We start from the raw sequence: 14,919 nt of genomic DNA, 5'->3' as shown, positions 1-14,919 counted from the left end.
CATGATCTGCTACTTGTTTCTTCATGCCTTTCCACCAATATAACTCTTTCAAATCTAGATACATTTTGGTAGCACCTGGGTGGATAGAATACCTCGAACTGTGAGCTTCCTCCATTATGGCCTTCCTAAGATCATCTACATCAGGCACACATAACCGATCATTCAACTTCAAAACTCTGTCACTTCCTAGAGTGAAAGCAGTGATTTCTTTGTTTCTGACTCCTTCTTTTAATTTTATTATGTACGGATCATCGTCTTGCTTAGCCTTAACATGCGCAATAAGGGAGGATTGCGCTAAGGCATAAGCAGTTATATCTCCTTCTTCGGTCTCATCCAATCTAATTCTATCATTTGCTAGTTTTTGAATTTCTCGACCCAAAGATCGCCTTCATACTACAAGATGGGCCAAGACACCCATTGACTTCCTACTAAGTGCATCTACTACTACATTAGCTTTGCCCGGGTGATAAAGGATATTGATGTCATAATCTTTCAATAGCTCGAGCCACCTCATTTGTCTCAAATTTAGTTCTTTTTGCTTGAAAATGTACTGGAGACTTTTATGATTCGTAAACACTTCAGAATGCTCTCCATAAAGGTAGTGTCACCATATTTTTAATGCAAACACCATTGCTGCAAGCTCCAAGTCGTGTGCGGGGTAGTTCTTTTCATGATTCTTTAACTTCCTGGAAGAAAAAGCAATAACTTTTTCATTTTGCGTAAGAACACAACCAAGGCCCACTCTAGAAGCATCACAATACACTGTGAACCCACCCGAACCTGTCGGCAAGGTTAACACAGGTGCAGTGGTCAACCTCTTCTTTAACTCTTGAAAACTCTGCTCACAAGCGTCTGACCATTGGAACTTAACTGCTTTCTGAGTCAACTTAGTTAATGGAGATGCAAGTGACGAAAACCCCTCTACAAACCTTTTATAGTAGCCAGCTAGCCCCAAGAAGCTCCTGATTTCGGTTGGCGTTATCGGCCTAGGCCAGTTCTTGACTGCTTCTGTCTTCTGAGGGTCTACTTTTATTCCTTCGCTAGATACCACACGGCCTAAGAATGCCACTGACTACAACCAGAACTCACATTGTGAAAACTTGGCATAAAGCTCATTCTCCTTCAAGGTCTGCAAGGCTATTCTAAGGTGTTCTGTATGTTCTTCCTTGCTCTTAGAGTATACCAAAATATCGTCTATAAACACAATAATAAAGGTATCCAGGAATGGCTTGAAAACTCTGTTCATGAGGTCCATGAATGCAGCTGGAGCATTTATCAACCCGAAGGACATCACTAGAAATTCATAGTGCCCGTAGCGAGTCCTAAAGGCTATTTTAGATATATCCTCTTTTCTGATTCTCAATTGATGGTACCCCGACCTCAAGTCTATTTTTGAAAAGTACTTTGCACCCTGAAGTTGATCAAATAAATCATCAATTCTTGGCAGTGGGTACTTGTTCTTAATGGTAACTTTATTCAACTGCCGATAGTCGACACACATTCTAAGAGACCCATCTTTCTTCTTGACAAACAGGACCGGGGCACCCCATGGTGAAACACTCGGTCTGATGAAACCCCTATCAAGAAAGTCTTTCAATTGTTCTCTCAACTCATTAAGTTCTGCTGGAGTCATCCTATAAGGAGGTATGGATATGGGCTGAGTGCCTGGCATGAGATCAATGCCGAAGTTTATGATTCTTTCGGGAGGAAGTCCGGGAAGGTCATCTGGGAAAACTTCTGGAAATTCTCGAACAACTGGCACTGACTGAAGAGCTGGTGGTTCTGATTTTGGATTAATAATGTGAGCCAAATAGGCGAGACACCCTTTACCGATCATTCATTGTGCCTTAAGGTAAGAAATAAACTTACTTACAAGAGATGATGAGCTACCCTTCCACTCTAAGACTTCTTCATTTGGAAATTGGAACCTGACTATCTTGGCATGACAATCTAACATGGCATAGCAGGAAGACAACTAATCCATACCCATGATCACATCAAAATCCACCATTTCTAACTCTATGAGATCGGGTTTGGTGTTGCGACCTCGGACCGAAACTATACAACCTCTATAGACTCTAGTGACTTTCACTGACTCGCCAACTGGAGTAGATACTAGGAATGACTCACTAAGTTGTTCAGGTTTTAGTCCGAGGTTAATTGCAAAGTATGGAATCACATATAAAAACGTTGAACCTGGATCCATTATGGCATAAGCATTATATGAGCAGACTAAAAGTATACCTGTAATAACTTCTGCAGATGCTTCTGCACTCTGACAATCAAGTGTAGCAAACAAACGGGGTTGTCCCCCTCCCTAAGTAACTCGGTCTGCACCTCTACCTGCTCTCTGCCCGGTCTGATTATGAGAACCACGAGCCTGGGGGTGCAACTGCAGTAGCTGAGAAACTAGAAGGACGAGTTGATCCACCACTGAAATTACGTTGCAACTTTGGGCATTTGGCCTTTATATGACCAATGTCTCCACAATGGTATCAACCATGAAACCCGAGCTTGCACTGACCTGAATGTTGCCGCTTACATATTCCACAAAGACTTTGCTGGTGTGAGTGTTGCTCAGCATGACTCTAGCTATGTGAGGATGATGTCCTAAAATTCTGATTCTGGCGAGACTGATTTCCATAACTCTGAGTACGTCTGAAGGAAAGCCCACCACCTGACTGGTGACTGGACTGAGCTGGTGCTAATGACTCTTTATTAGAGTAATCCCTTCCACCTCCGCTAGATGTACCATTAAACTTACCCGTTGTCTGGGCTTTCTTGTTATGCTCTTTTTCTTCTCTCCTTAGTTGTCTGTCTTTCTTTAAGTGCTTGGCAAATCCCACAATAGAGGAGAAGGCTTCCATCCCTACTACTGCAGTTGATGACGTATCCTTAATGTGGTAAGCTAAACCGCTAACAAACCTGCGAATCTTTGCTTTTTCAATCTTCACCATGTAAGGAGCATGCTTAGCTAACCTTATGAATTCCATGTAGTACTCTTGCACACTTTTATTCCCTTGCTTGAGCTGTTCGAACTCTGTAGCCTTAGCTTCCCTATCCTCTTCTAGGATAAAGTTAGCCATGAAAGCCTCTTCAAATTCTTCCCAAGTAGGCAGACCATCATCTTCATCTCTTTCCTTTTCCCATATCTCAAACCAAGCGTCGGCCACATCTCTAAGCTGGTAAGTAGCTAGCTCCACAACTTAATCATCAAATGCTTTCATCACTCGGAGGGCTTTCTTGACACCCTCCAGCCACAACATTGGATCTTCATCAACTATAGAACCATAAAACACTAGATGACTCAACTTTAAAAATTCATTCACTCTTAAGGACTCAGAATTGCTCTGTCTATTTGATTGAGGTGGAATCTCATCTCTTCTCTCGTTCTGGTTGGCCATAAAGGCTTTAAACATCTCTATAGCACTGTTGACAGCATTAAACATCTGACCCACTTTGGGAGATATAGTTGCCTGAGCCGGGGCTGCTGTTGGGGCGGTACTGGATCCTGAGGTACTGGATCATCATGCTCCACCCCTTCTTCTCATTCAACCCGGGGTATTTGGACTCCCTTTGTGGATTTTCCCCTCCTTTTCTGGGTTGAAGCCTTCTTAGTTCTACCTTGAGCCACAATAGTAGCAATAGTTTCTTGAGCAGCATCCTGAGTGTCGGTGTCAGCGTTGCGAGTACGAGCCATTTCTGCAAGTTTTGGAGAAACGAATAAATTAGATAATTCCTTAGAGGTAGACTCTACTGCACGATCTAAAGTATGAAAAAAAATGACTTTTCCTAAATGCTTGTAGCCTCTTGTTTATAAGTATGGCGCGCTTCATACATATAAACGAGACTCTACTAACACGGCTTCATAGACCCCTAGGACCCCATAAACCTGAGGCTCTGATACCAAGTTTGTCACGACCCATTTTATGAACAAGCCGGGACCGGCACTCGATAACTAAACATGACCGAGCGGACCATCTTTGCTTATCAAATCTATTATAACCTCAAACTTTATATGCCACAAGGCACTACTGTAACCAAACACTTAAAAATAATTTAAATATCTAAAATAAGCCAACTTCAAAACTTTATTCGTAGTAACCAATAAAATGATGCAAAGTTATTATCAAAAATATCTGAATCTTAACCCAACGACTATGTCTACGAAGCCTCTACTGATAAATTGACGCACAGCTCGGGACATGAGATTTTCCTGGCCAGTTCTCTAAGTAACAAGGAAATAACTAAATAAAGATGACTCTAAGGAATACTCCACGAACAAAAGCGGAGCTCACCAATAGCACTGGAAGAGAAGGAAGTCCTAACTCGTAGCCTGCTCGCCTGCAAAACTGGTTCCTACGTTGTACCGCAGACCAACGTAGGTTCCCAAAAGAGAACGTCAGTACCATCCATTATACTCAGTGAGTCTCAACAATAGGGGCAAAATTTTAATAACATATACATTATGAACAAAGGTTTTAAATGCATGTAAAACATAAAGCTTATAAGAATAATTGTAAAATAATTGCATAATAGCAGTTCATGAATATTCTAAAAGAAACTCTTTTCTTTTTCTTACTTATAAAAAAAATACTTCACTTTATACTTTGGGAGTTCCAACTATCTTGACTTAATTCTGTCTCAGTCACCGTGTGATCGACACGGGTTCGATCCCAACCTGATCGAATAGGCCCAATCCACGAAGTGCCACTCGCTTCATAGTTCTCAGCGCTCATGTCTCATACCTTAGCATGGATAAGTAAATTCTCAGCAACGAGACCCTCGGCTTGTGTGCTCCCTGCTTTGACACAAGTAGTTTCCGGAAGTCAACACCTTGATCAGGACCCTAAGCCTGGAAGATGACCCCTTCTCAGAATAAAGGATACTCCCCAAAAATCTTTTGTTTCTAAAACTTCTTCTTGTGACTTTTCAAGTCTAAATCTTTTATGCATACTCATACTGGTATCCTTAAATGTAAGGCATGACATAAGAATGAAATAAACATTCAAAAAGTATTTATAAAGGTTCTTGGTCCTTCATGAGTTTTCAACATGAAAATGGCATATAAGAATAACATGAAAATCTGAAATTTATGCGCATATATCCAAATAATCATCTAAACTTTAGCTAGAAAATAATTCTAAGCTAATAGGTACTTACTACTCTCATTAAGTATATATTAACTCTTTTATGTAATTCATCAAAACACTTTGTGTGCGTGCTTTTGTGAGTTAAACCACTTTAGTAAAGGGTTATATCAACTCACCTCAAAACTTCTCAAGCCAATACGTAGGCCTCAGTCCAATTGACACCAGTTAAACAATCGATTCTACAATAACCAGTGCATTTTAATCAATTTTAAAGTTTCACATCTAAACATGAAATTTATTGTTGTTATAGAGGAAGAAGAGAATTAACTATCCAATTCTTACATACTACTACTTTAGGGTAATTGACAATAGGAAATTTTACATACCTGAGTTCAAGAATTAGTTGTTTGTAAAGAACCCTAAAATTTTCTTTTCGCTCCTTCTGCCTTGCGCTTGCTGCGTAAACAAAATAGCTCTCTGTTTCTTGTATAAGGGCTAAGCAATGTGCTTCTTATTAGTTTACCCAGCCCTTTATGGGCTAAGGCACGTGAGTCTTATTTTTGTTTTGTTTTCCATTTTTTTTTTGGTTTTGACTTAACTAGTATTAACTTATACATACTTTTAATAATTAATAACATTAAAATTAATAATATTTTCCTAATTGTACATCCAATTATTTATAAATAGAGGAGTAACTCAAATTTAATCACAAGGGTTTTAGTCCGTAATAGAAGTAGAATTTATGATTATAAAAAATAAATAATTAAATTCTATATTTCGCGTGTCTTGAAACTTTTATATATTTGAGGAATGTTACAATTGCAAACATGGGTTTGGGAATTGCGAACATGGGTTTTGGAATTGCGAACATGAGTTTGGGAATTGCGAAGATGGGAATTGCGAACATGGCTTTGGGAATTGCGAACATGAGTTTGGGAATTGCGAAGCCTGCAGGCCTGCAATTCCTTATGTCCAAAATTTCATCCCGTGGCATATCCAAAACTCACCCGAGCCCTCGGGTCTCCAAACCAAATATACACACAACCTCAAAAATATCCTACGGACTTATTCATGTACTCGTATCACCAAAATAACATCAAAAACATCGAATTAAACCTCAATATCAATGAAATTTATCAAAACTTATTAAATATCAAAATTTTCAATTATGGTCCGAATCACGTCCAAAACACTCTGTTTCTTACCAAACATCACAGAATTATCTTAAATCATATATAAGACTTGTACCAGGTGCCAGAACCAAAATACGTGCCCGATACCAACATGTTGTAATCAAAATTCATTTCAACTTCCTTTAAACAATTTCAGAAAACAATTTTCTTTAAAAATTCATTTCTCGGGCTTGGGCCCTTGAAATTTGATTCCGGGCATACGCCCAAGTCCCATATTTTCCTACGAACCTTCCAGGACCGTCAAATCACGGGTCCGGATTCGTTTACCTAAAATATTGACCGAAGTCAAATTAATTCATTCTATAGTAAAAACTTATCATTTTTCATAGATTTCACATTTAAGCTTTCCGACTACTCACCCAGACTGTGCACGCAAATCGAGGTGATGCTAAGAGAGGTTTTTAAGGCCTCAAAATGCATAATTTAATTTAAAAACAAGTGATGACCCCTTTGGGACATCACATAAAACGATTCCATACCAAATCCTAAGAGAATCGGCTCATGTATGTAAAGGCTATCCATTCCTTCTTTTGGCATGATCCACGTAACGATACGTAAACGTAATAATATTCCATAAGTGGTTTCACTCTATCAGTTAAGGATGTCTATATTACTTATTCCCGTAAAGTGATATTCAAGCATGTCTAAGTATGTTCTTGATTCCCTATATGTCCTACTTCCATATTGTTTATTCATGGGTCTCATAACATTCAAGAGATCATATTGTCTTATTTCATTATGCATTGTATTCATTTATTTATGTGCATTTACCCATGACTTAGACGACGTTATATATATATATATGTATATGGGGTATGAGAAAAGGTTATGGCGTTATATACGCACCACCACCTGATCAGCTGGTATACGATGATGATATTGACTACAATGGCTGAAATGATATGATGGGATGCCCTCAGAGGCTTAATGATGTTATGTACGTACAGACCTATGCATTACATGACAATCATAAGTATATGCATGACGTTATAAATATTTCATAATTTACATATCTATCCAGATATACAGGTTGAGTCCTTTACTCCATGTTTCTTCCATGTCCTTTATATACTTATTTACATGCCTTACATACTCGGTACATTATTCGTACTGATGTCCCTTTTGCTTGGGGACGCTAGGTTTCATGCCTGCAGGTATAGACAATCAGTTTGACAATCCCTTATAGTAGACGAGATTGGCATTCAAGGAAGGATCGGTAAGACTCCACCTCATTCGGAGTGCAGCCGAGTCTATGAGTCATCGTGTCAGAGTTTTACTATATACTTATGGGTCAGTCGGTGCCCTGTCCCATTTGATATCAAATAATCTTAGACGCTTTGTAGACATATGTTTATTTTGTACAGTATGTCAGAGGCCTTGATGGCCCATATGTATTCATGTTTTATGAACAATGGTTCATTGAAATAACATTTGCCCACTTACAATTGTATATTACGAGTTGTGGCCATTCGGCCCATGATAGTTACAAAAGAAATGAATGATTTACAGAGTGGTTTGCTCGGGCCAGTACGGCACCGGGTGCCAATCACTCCTCCTCGGGTTAGGGCGTGCCAGCGAAGGACGAAGAGCTTGAATTAGGCAAGGGTGTAGCTGCAGAGTATGACTATCTGTAGGGGAGACTGAGGTCAATACAGGCCGAAATAGATCAGAATCTTCTCAAGGTCGAGGCGATGAGCGTGGAGTGGATATGAAAGTTGGCCGAGTTGGAGAGAAAGGTTGTCGGGTTGGAGAGTATCAAGAGTGCCTGGTCTGCGACTTCGACAAGGGCGGCGGCCTTGGAGAACACTATCCGCGTCCTCCAGTCCGAGCAGGAGTCGGAGAGAGCGACGACCACGCTAATGGAGGCGAGGCTTAAAGAACATATTGGTGAGATCAACCGGGAAGCTTTGACCTTGGGAGATCGGGTCGCCGCTCTGGAGGCTGAAAATGAGCAATTGTTGGCTCAAATTGAGTCTTCCACTGCCGCTGTTCCCCGCCGCTTACACGAGTTTTGGGTTCATGCTAAAGCTCAGCGGGATATATATACAAGAGTTTGTGGGAGGCGGGCAATGTTATTGAGGCCGCATATGAAGGAGAACGGGCAAAGGCGCGAGAGGCTCGTGTTAACTGAGGTTATGACTCTGCGACTCCGGGGGCCGATGAGGGCGCAGTTGATGAGGGAGGACTTCCTGGGGATGGTGGCGATGATGGTGGCGGTGATGACGCCAAGTGAAAGAATGTTATCTTTGTCTATTTTCTGTTTTTATTTTTATATTTGTTCTCGGTTATCATTGTTTCTTTCTCCTTTCCTCTTCTTTTCTTTTTCATTGGTGGCTTGGGCCGTGTGTAATCTGTGACCGTTTGTGGAGTGACTTTATATAAAGTAGAATTTTTCGTTGTTATTTGCATTGTACTTTATCTTTGTTTTTGCTTTTCATGACTTTGGTGCGGGGTAGATTCCCGTATGGCGAGTCTCGGTCTTTCCTTCCCTTTATGTTTTCTAACGGCCCTTGGCCATAGATATATTTTAAATTTTCTCTTTGGTGATGGCTCGTGGCCTTGAGGGTGTGATTTCAAACTTTTGTCGAAATATCAACCCGTCGTTGTTCGATTAAGGTCGAACTTATTTTTGGCGAAGGCCCTTGGCCTTAAAGGGTGTTATTTTGAACTTATTGAAATAGTAACTCGTCGTCGTTCGATCGAGGTCGAGCTCTTATTTTTGGCGAAGGCCCTTGGCCTTAAAGGGTGTTATTTCAAATTATCAAAATAGTAACCCATCGTCGTTCGATCGAGGTCGAACTCTTCTTTTTGGCGAAGGACCTTGGCCTTAAAACGTGTTATTTCAAACTTATCGAAATAGTAACCCATCATCGTTCGGTCGAGGTCGAACTCTTCTTTTTGGTGAAGGCCCTTGGCATTAAAGGGTGTTATTTCAAACTTAACGAAATAGTAACCCGTCGTCGTTCAATCGAGGTCGAATTCTTCTCTTTGGCAAAGGCCCTTGGCCTTAAAGGGTGTTATTTCAAACTTATCGAAATAGTAACCCGTTGTCGTTCGACCGAGGTCGAACTCTTCTTTTTGGCGAAGGCCCTTGGCCTTTAAGGGTGTTATTTCGAACATATCAAAATAGCAACCCGTTGTCGTTCGATCGAGGTCAAACTCTTATTTTTGGCGAAGTCGCTTGGCCTTAAAGGGTGTTATTTCGAACTTATAGAAATAGTAACCCATTGTCGTTCGATCAAGGTCGAACTCTTCTTTTAGGCGAAGGCACTTGGCTTTAAAGGGTGTTAATTTTAAACTTATCAAAATAGTAACCCATCGTCGTTCGATCGAGGTCGAACACTTCTTTTTGGCGAAGGACCTTGGCCTTAAAGAATGTTATTTCGAACTTATCGAAACAGCAACCCATCGTCGTTTGATCAAGGTCGAACTCTTATCTTTGGCGAATGCCCTTGGCCTTAAAGGGTGTTAATTTGAACTTATCAAAATAGTAACCCGTCGTTGTCCGATCGAGGTAGAACTCTTCTTTTGGAGAAGGCCCTTGGCCTTAAAGGGTGTTATTTCAAACTTATCAAAATAGTAACATGTCGTCGTTCGGTCGAGGTCGACTCTTCTTTTTGGTGAAGGCCCTTGGCCTTAAAGGGTGTTATTTTGAAATTATCGAAATAGTAACCCGTCGTCGTTCGATCGAGGTCGAACTCTTCTTTTTGGTGAAGGTCGTTGGCCTTTAAGGGTGTTATTTTGAACTTATCAAAATAGTAACTCGTCGTCGTTCGATCGAGGTCGAACTCTTCTTTTTGGTGAAGGCCCTTGGACTTAGAAGGTGTTATTTTGAACTTATCAAAATAGTAACTCGTCGTTGTTCGATCGATGTAGAACTCTTCTTTTGGCGAAGGCCCTTGGCCTTGAAGGGTGTTATTTCGAACTTATCAAAATAGTAACCTGTCGTCGTTCGATCGATGTAGAACTCTTCTTTTGGCGAAGGCCCTTGGCCTTGAAGGGTGTTATTTCTAACTTATCAAAATAGTAACATGTCGTCGTTCGATAGAGGTCAAACTCTTCTTTTTGGCGAAGGCCCTTGGCCTTAAAGGGTGTTATTTTGAACTTATCGAAATAGTAACCCGTCGTTGTTCGATCGAGGTTGAACTCTTCTTTTTGGTGAAGGCCCTTGGCCTTAAAGGGTGTTATTTCGAACTTATCAAAATAGTAACCCGTCATCGTTCGATCGATGTCGAACTCTTCTCTTTAGCAAAGGCCCTTGGCCTTAAAGGGTGTTATTTTGAACTTATCGAAATAGTAACCCATTAGAGCACAACATAATGAAGAGGAATTTGTATCATTTCAAATTCCTATTCTTATCGAAAAGAAGGAACGAAAAAAACCGAAATATTCCTACTCGATCAAGAAATCCTATAGTTTACAACTCTTCTTTCTATAGTAATTCGACCTATTGCTCTGCTTCCCCCAATCAATTTACTAATAAGATCAAAATAAAGAGGATCGAACTACCTACTCATTATTCGGAGGTGAATCATAGAACACCAAAAGTTGTGGTATCGTTCGATCGAGGTCGAACTCTTCTCTTTGGCGAAGGCCCTTGGCCTTAAAGGGTGATATTTTGAACTTATCGAAATAGCAACCCGTCGTCATTCGATCAAGGTCAAACTCTTCTCTTTGGCGAAGGCCCTTGGCCTTAAAGGGTGTTATTTCGATCTTATCGAAATAGTAGCCCATCGTCATTCGATCGAGGTCAAACTCTTCTTTTTGGCGATGGCCCTTGGCCTTAAAGGGTGTTAATTTTGAACTTATCGAAATAGTAATCTGTCATCGTTCGATCGAGGTCGAACTCTTCTTTTTGGCGAAGGTCATTGGCCTTAAAGGGTGTTATTTCAAACTTATCAAAATAGTAACCTGTCGTCGTTCGATAGAGGTCGAACTCTTCTTTTTGGCGAAGGCCCTTGGCCTTAAAGGGTGTTATTTTGAACTTATCAAAATAGTAACCCGTTGTTGTTCGATCGAGGTTGAACTCTTCTTTTTGGCGAAGGCCCTTGGCCTTAAAGGGTGTTATTTCGAACTTATCAAAATAGTAACCCGTCATTGTTCGATCGAGGTCGAACTCTTCTTTTTGGCGAAGGCCCTTGGCCTTAAAGGGTGTTATTTCGAACTTATCGAAATAGTTACCCGTCATCGTTCGATCAAGGTCGAACTCTTCTTTTTGGCGAAGGCCCTTGGCCTTAAAGGGTGATATTTTGAACTTATCGAAATAGCAACCCGTCGTCATTCGATCAAGGTCAAACTCTTCTCTTTGGCGAAGGCCCTTGGCCTTAAAGGGTGTTATTTCGATCTTATCGAAATAGTAGCCCATCGTCATTCGATCGAGGTCAAACTCTTCTTTTTGGCGATGGCCCTTGGCCTTAAAGGGTGTTAATTTTGAACTTATCGAAATAGTAATCTGTCATCGTTCGATCGAGGTCGAACTCTTCTTTTTGGCGAAGGTCATTGGCCTTAAAGGGTGTTATTTCAAACTTATCAAAATAGTAACCTGTCGTCGTTCGATAGAGGTCGAACTCTTTTTTTGGCGAAGGCCCTTGGCCTTAAAGGGTGTTATTTCAAACTTATCGAAATACTAACCCATCGTCATTCGATCGAGGTCGAACTATTCTTTTGGGCGAATGCCCTTGGCCTTAAAGGGTGTTATTTCGAACTTATCAAAATAGTAACTCGTCGTCGTTCGATCGAGGTCAAACTCTTCTTTTTCGCGAAGGACCCTTGGCCTTAAAGGGTGTTATTTCGAACTTATCAAAATAGTAACCTGTCGTTCGATCGAGGCCGAACTCTTCTTTTTGGCAAAGGACCTTGGCCTTAAAGGGTGTTATTTCGAACTTATCGAAACAGTAACCCGTCGTCGTTCGATTGAGGTCAAACTCTTCTTTTTCGCGAAGGACCTTGGTCTTAAAGGGTGTTATTTCGAACTTATCGAAATAGTAACCCGTCGTTGTTCAATCGAGGTCGAACTCTTTTTTTGGCGAAGGTCCTTGGCCTTAAAGGGTGTTATTTCAAACTTATCGAAATAGTAACTCGTCGTCGTTCGATCGAGGTCGAACTATTCTTTTTGGCGAAGGCCCTTGGCCTTAAAGGGCGTTATTTCGAACTTATCGAAATAGTAACTCGTCGTCGTTCGATCGAGGTCGAACTCTTCTTTTTGGTGAAGGCCCTTGGCCTTAAAGGGTGTTATTTCGAACTTATCAAAATAGTAACCAGTCATTGTTCGATTGAGGTCGAACTCTTCTCTTTGGCGAAGGACCTTGGCCTTAAAGGGTGTTATTTCGAACTTATCGAAATAGTAACCTGTCAACGTTTGATCGAGGTCGAACTCTTCTCTTTGGCGAAGGCCATTGGCCTTAAAGGGTGTTATTTCGAACTTATCGAAGTAGTAACCCGTCATTGTTCGATCGAGGTCTAACTCTTCTTTTTGGCGAAGGCCCTTGGCCTTAAAGGGTGTTAATTTCGAACTTATTGAAATAATAACTCGTTGTCATTCGATCGAGGTCGAACTCTTCTTTTTGGAGAAGGCCCTTGGTTTTAAAGGGTGTTAATTTTGAACTTATCGAAATAGTAACCCGTCGTCGTTCGATCGAGGTCGAACTCTTCTTTTAGGCGAAGTCCCTTGGCCTTAAAGGGTGTTAATTTTGAACTTATCAAAATAGTAACCCGTTGTCACTCGATCAAGGTCAAACTCTTATTTTTTGCGAAGGCCCTTGGCCTTAAAGGGTGTTATTTCGAATTTGTCAAAATAGTATCCCGTCGTCGTTCGATAGAGGTCGAACTCTTATATTTGGAGAAGGCCCTTGGCCTTAAAGGGTGTTATTTCGAACTTATCGAAATAGTAACCCGTCGTCATTCGATCGAGGTCGAACTCTTCTTTTTGGCGAATGCCCTTAACCTTAAAGGGTGTTATTTCGAACTTATCAAAATAGTAACTCGTCGTCGTTCGATCAAAGTCGAACTCTTCTTTTTGGCGAAGACTATTGGCCTTAAAGGGTGTTATTTTGAACTTATCGAAATAGTAACCTGTCGTCGTTCGATCAAGGTCGAACTCTTCTTTTTGATAGGCCCTTGGCCTTAAAGGGTGTTATTTCGAACTTATCAAAATAGTAATCTGTCGTCGTTCGATCGAGATAGAACTCTGCTTTTTGGCAAAGGCCCTTGGCCTTAAAGGGTGTTATTTCGAACTTATCGATATAGTAACTCGCCGCCAGTCCCAATTTTTTGAGAATCAGGCATCCTCTGGGGGAGTCCCAGTTCGCTTGATATTGTTTTCATCTGATTCCTGCCTTCCGGCCTGGAGGTGTCATCGGCGGGCGATGTTTCGGTTGTCTTGTAGTAGTTTCCTATTCTCTGATTGAGATGTTTCTTTGTTCGCTCGCCCACACGGCACTTGTGTTCCTACTTGAGCAATGAGCAGAAGGTGAGTTAAAATGATACTTTTCTTACCCCCATCCGATGGATCGATGAACGAGAGTAGGTTTATAATGTTGCTCGTTTTGTCTGGCATTTCGACGGTTGATGGGGCAATGATTCCAAAATTTGGTGACTGTATTCAACTCTCTTTCCCCTCCTATGCTGCGCTTTTGCCATGCGTGGGTTGGGCTTTGCCTTAGCGCTCTTTTTGTGGGTGATTGTGTTTCTTGTCTTTGATCTGGAAGAGACTAGGAACTTTCACTAATAAATCCCCACAGACGACGCCAAATTGTTTGACTCAAAAGATATTGGAACCTCTTTGAACAAATCAATTAAAGAAAATGAAGGGGTAAATTTTAGTTAAACATAATAAATTCCAAATCAATGAGCACCTTGAAAAATAATACACGAAATGAAATAGAGGTATTCAATCTTATTGAAACTCTTCATTGTGACTCCCATTAATCAATAGGGGGAGTTGGTTTACATGTTTTTCTGGAGATTGCTTCGTTCTTCTTTTTATTATGAAGATTAGAGAGGAGAGAACCAAGGAGAGAAGAAGCAGTGAAGAATCCCCCTCACCGGAGGTTTTCCCCTACTATATATAATCATGGGACCCTTGCTATTTACTTGGTCCAACGCTCTCTCACACTATGTCCGCCTTGGTTGTCCTCTAAACGTTGTTTCTTCTTGACTCGACGGGTATCGAGAGTGCCGAAAGTGGAATAGACCATGTCGTCTTTCTTTGCTTTGCCGCCTGGACGGAATGTTGGTCAGCTTGACTGCAGTGGTCAGATTTTGACCAATACACTTATCAATAATAAATTTAGTTCTGGAAGTTTCTTTTCCTTCCTATGGATTTTTTGGATGGACGGATTAGGAGAAATAATTCTGAGTACAAAGGAAATTGCTCCTAATTGCATAGAATCCAATAAAGGAAATTAAACGGTTTAATTAATTTTACGAAATAGAGTATATAATATGCATTAAAAAGCAACGGGGAAAGGGCAGAAAAAGTTACATCAAAGTCACAATATAAACAAAAAAATTCACATGCTTTCAACTATCTAATAGCTGCACTATAAGGTGCCATCAATCCTTTTTGTTTTAATGATTTATTAAAAAAAGTTAAACGTCATATCAAGAGAGAGGATTGAACAATATGATGGCAT

Source organism: Nicotiana tabacum, chromosome 11, assembly GCF_000715075.1.
Source record: "Nicotiana tabacum cultivar K326 chromosome 11, ASM71507v2, whole genome shotgun sequence".
Taxonomy (NCBI): Eukaryota; Viridiplantae; Streptophyta; class Magnoliopsida; order Solanales; family Solanaceae; genus Nicotiana; species Nicotiana tabacum.
This window is presented reverse-complemented; position numbering follows the sequence as displayed.